Source organism: Mytilus californianus, unplaced genomic scaffold (genome assembly GCF_021869535.1).
Source record: "Mytilus californianus isolate M0D057914Y unplaced genomic scaffold, xbMytCali1.0.p SCAF_2, whole genome shotgun sequence".
Lineage (NCBI taxonomy): Eukaryota > Metazoa > Mollusca > Bivalvia > Mytilida > Mytilidae > Mytilus > Mytilus californianus.
Window position 1 is genome coordinate 57,249,009 of NW_026262668.1, and position 5,415 is coordinate 57,254,423.

The following is a 5,415-nucleotide window of genomic DNA, read 5'->3' on the forward strand; positions in this document are numbered from 1 at the left end:
GTTGCGCTAGGGAAGTACTTCTTTTGCTCAGTCGGTTAGAGCGCTGACTAGAAACACTGAGTCCGGGGTTCGAATCCTGGAGGAGACTTTGTGGTTTTCTAGAAAGAATCATGCTCTCCGGTTACAAAGGCAAAGTAGTTAGAAATCATGATTACTCCGATTAAGATTTATTAAATTTTAACACATTATATTATAGAATTCCTGATCTATAATAACCCTTAACAGGACAGGGGCGCATGATTTGGGGCCACTGCTACATGCAGTACATCAATATTCCCATTTGCATGGGGAAATGTAAATGGGAGAACATTTTATATTTAAAATTTAGGTTCTTAATAAAGTAATATTTTTTCTCGATCCGCGTCGATCTTCGAAGAATATTTTAAAACCAAAATTTCTGTTAAAAAATCTAGTTGGAACTGGTGAAATAAATTTGAAAAAAAGTAATATCTTTTGGGAGACTTATTTATAACAGTTTCAATTCGGAAATACTGCGACTACTTCCTTTTTTCTTTCGTTTGACTATATTGCCAGGGAAAAAATAGATAAAAGACAGATTCATTTACTATAGAACTTTGACATATACTCAAAATGTGCTATCTGTTTTAAGTCATATATTAGCATTTTGTATTATAATATTTTCAAAAATAATGCTTAATATTGTCTGAAACTCAAAATGCACACAGTAATACTATGAACTTAGTTAAGATTTAAAGACTTTTTGAATATGACAATAGTTGCGAAATAGATACTTGGCTAATTATCTCAATGTGTAAAATCAAACGTAAAATATGTATGAAAAATATCCCAATCGCGGAAAATTTTAAACTTCTGTTTGGCTTTACTGGATGTATAAATACACATCCACGTCCGGTAGGAATGAGAACGTTAAATCAAATGACGTGTGTATAGACAGTGCACGCCACGTTAAACAACCATTGAAACAACCATTTGAGAGATTTCTGGTGATAGAGGAGACTTGATTTCCAACTACTTTGTCCCCGATCGGACATCATACTCCAGCGTATACCTAAAATTTTGAAATAGTCTGTTAATTTTTGTGAATTTGTTAATTTAAGCCGTCTTGTATGTTACATTGTAATTTGAATTTGCTGACTGCAAATCACAGCATTACATGTTGAATTCATTGTATAATCATATAGTCATGTGCTTCACTTTAGGCCAATACTCTTGACGAAGACTAAATGTGTTCAGTCAAGATTCAATGGCCGATTTGATATTTTATATGCACTGTACCAACTGTTTTAATGAGCCACCGATATATAAGAACACCTTTGTATAATGTTTGTTGATATATACAATTTTATGTATATTCCTAGTTGTTTATTTTTATCCACATTGTACAGAACATTAATTGTATAAACTGTTTAATTTATTAAAATAAAATACACCTCATTACAACATTATGGTGTTTTACTTAGCAAAAGAAAGATAACTCTGTTTTTAAATTTAGAATTTGTTATCTTCATTGTTATGCCCCTTTTGATATGATAATAAAGTTATTGAATGTTTGTTCATGTCAATCAAACAAACAAATATTACAGACCCTAAATGCTGATAAAAATTGCAGCTTATGCTGATTATTGAACAGAGGGGCAATTGTGTTTTAGTCTTGGAATATTCAAGGCAGATATTTTCTTGCGTTAGTCGGTAATTTGAAAATCAAACTGCAGATCTGTTAACGTTTACTATGACAAATCAAAGCACGCAATTATGTTAACATATTAAATATAAGCAAGGCAACTTGAACAAAAGATCACTCGATTTACGGAACTTCACTCACTTAAAACATAATTTAAGTTCAAATAAATTTACTTGGACCATCTTGAAAGTCAACTGGAACCTCTTTTCGAGTCGATGCCGACTATTTCATTATAATTTAGTACAGAATAAGAATATTTATTGTTCCAATAAAGGGCCCGTGAAGGGCAGCATGACATTCCATGACAAGTATGTGTAGGTTTTTTTGTTTTATAGTATTTTGGTCTTAAGCGCAAGATTTTGTCTGATTTCCACTGCAATTTGTATACTGAATGTTTATGTCTGACTGTATTCAAGTTTAAATAATACTCATGAAAATAAGTTCTTCAGGAGTCAGGTCACAGTGTCAAAGTAATGGCGTTAAAGAAACCCATGCTTTTAGCGTTTCATAAGAATACTTGTACAGATAATTAAATCATCTTAGATTCCCTCAAAAGTTATCAATTTAGCATATTCATAATATCTTGTTTTAAATAATGTCTTTGTTGATACTAACATCAATTTTATATATATTTTGATAGTTTAATACATACAAAAATATATTAAACTAAACATGTACTGCTATCTAGGCATTATGGTTCTTTAATAATATTCCTGTCGGTGCTTGTATTTTGGCATTGCACAAAAGTCATGGTTGCTTTTTCTAAGACTGCTCGTGACGTTTTCTTTTTTTTTTTATTAAATCCGACAGAGGTGTACATATTTAAATTTTAGTCTCGAAGAACATGGTTAATTCTTTAGTTGAAATTGGGCTTTGAGCTATCTTTTTGGAACTACGAGTTCTTTCAGATCGGTACTGTTTGCCTGTTTGTTATTTGTTTTATGCTATATAACCGACCTGATGAGTCAAATCCATTCCACATTCTGTATGTGCATGTCCCAAGCCAAGCACATTTTGTTATTGCTGGTTGCTTTCAGTCATATATTTTTGTTTATTGTTTTAGTATAAATCAGGTGGTTGGTTTTCGCTTTTGAAGTATTTCAAATTTTTTCATGCCGGGGCCTTATACGGTATGGTTTTTGCTCATCATTGAAGTCCGTAAGTTGACATGTAATTGTTCGCACCTTTGTCCTTTTTTCTTGACGGATAGTTGTCTAATTGGCTATCATAACACACCTATTAAACAGTTTGCAGTTTTTTTAGAATAAAATTAACATTCAATATGAGACTGTTTTCGAATCACATACATGTAGCAGTTTTTGTTTTTCATTTAATATATATTCAGAATTGAATAAAATTCTTTAAACAATTTGCTCGCTGTGAGCAGAAATAAATGAAACTTGTATAAAAAGATCTATGAAAGAATCATTCTTTCCATGATACTATCAATAATCAATTAAATATTTTGCACACTAACATCTATTGAACAGACTTGCTCAGTTCTGATGAAGAAAATATGTACAAGTCCACATCATCTAGATACATTAAATCAAACTACAGGATACTGTTTTATGTTTAAAGTTGTATCTGCATTGGTATTTAAATAACTTAGGAACACATAAATTAAATCACTCGGCAGACCTTTTCCCAATTTTTTTTCATGAAGATTGTTGACGCAATATAGTTACTATTAGATGAGTAACTTATGTATTTTTGTTAGTTGTTTTGTCATTAGTACCGAACTGATGATTCAAGCACTTTCAAACTGATTTTTACAGTAACTGTTTGTTCTAATGTTGTACTGCTACAATACTGACAAACATGTCTAACTTCGCCACATTCTTTATGTGCATGTCCAAAGTCAGGAGCCTTTAGTCCAGTGGTTGTCGCTTGTAACCATTTGTTTGCCATCATAAGTGTTTTTAGGTTAGTTTTCTCTTTTGTATTGCTTAACATTTTAGGGCATTTTAAAGCTTACGATATATGGTATGGGTTTTGTTCATTGTCGAAGGTCGTACGATGACCTAAAATATGTGATTCTCAACATTCTATCCCAATGATATTGTATAAAACTGTATGTCAAAGGGGTGACCATTTCCGTTTTACTAACGTGAAACTGTTGGGGGGATTAAATGACATCACTATGATATTTAACAGGATAACAAGAATCACAAAAAATACTGGACAGTATCATAGACATCAATCACCAACACCCGACTCCTCCGAAAAAAATGGATGTTCAAACAAAGGCACACAACATAGAATTACACATGGTCCCAGTTGTACGTACGGAACCCGCCCCCTCCCCCTCCCCCAATACTTTTTGCCTATCAAGACTATTTGTCGTAGATTTTGCTACACAGAATATCGCTATCGGATGTTATGCGTTCGGAGAGTCTTAGAATATATACAACTGCATATTGATAAAACGATATGATGTTCACCGGAGCATATCTTTGGCAGAATTACCAACAAGCGTGTTCTTAAGGTGACATGCAACGGTGTTTATTTCCCACGCATCACAACCAAAGAACACAGTTGGATCACATCCCAACCAACTAAACTGCATCGCGCCATCAATGTAAAATTCTTCTATTGCCAGCTGCCGATACTATATGCCAGGCTGCATATAGCACGATTTTCTTGCGAAAAAAATAACATCGTCATACCCTGACCATCTAGATCATATTTTAATCCGATTGAACATTTATAGGTCAAATTGGATCGGCGCGTGCGCTAGCGTCAACTAGCCCCTCAATCTTTTCGGCAACTATAACAAACACTTCAACAAGAGGGACAAAGGATACTACAGCATTTATATCATATAATGACGAGCTCAAGACGATACTTAGCTGATTGGATAGCCAATAGTGATCACATCAGATTTTGATAAAAACATTATTTGAAATACAGCTCTAGATATTTGTTTGGATATTCGTATAAAAAAAAGTATGACTCATACCATTTTAAATTCTGAAGTGAAATATATTTCATGTTTAAATTCGATTCGTAATTTATATTTTTAGTTTATCTTAAAACTCGTCAAAAGTCAATATCTTAATTTTTTGTAATTTGGAGAATTTATACTAAGTTTTCCTTTTTTTCTATTTCCTTCACGCATTAGACAGATATATCATGTTTAGGAGAAGCATTTGTGAAAAATACGCGTCTCGAGAAGAAATCACCGATCGGCTAAGGAAATTTTTCATTTTCTCTGGTATTTTTCGAAATGTCGAATGTTCCTTAACATAATGAAGCTTTCACTTTCTTAACTAACCAATCCCTTCGGTTTTTCGTTTGAATTGTTTCACATTTTGTTATGTCAAGCCTTTTATAGTTGACTTCACGGTATAATATTTGTTCATTGATGAAGGCCATACTGTGACCTATAATTGCTTAAATCCACGTCATTTGGATTCTGTTGGAGTGTTGTCTCCTTCGAAATCATACCACATCTCCTTACTTTATGACTCTGTTGTCAGAAAAAAAGATAGGTGTTTTACGAAGCATATAAAACACAATCAACACTGTATGATATGTTGTATGTTTGAACTGATGATGTTTATTCTTTACATTGTTATTTTCAATTGGCCTACATTTTCATAGTTAACAAATAAAATTGATACTATAGTATATCAAAGGATGGGGAATGATCTTGATTATTTAACAAAACGGGTCAATATAACGGAAATAACTCTGAAGCGTTAACCATTTATAGATTTTGCTGACCTTGTTTTATCAATAATGGCGAT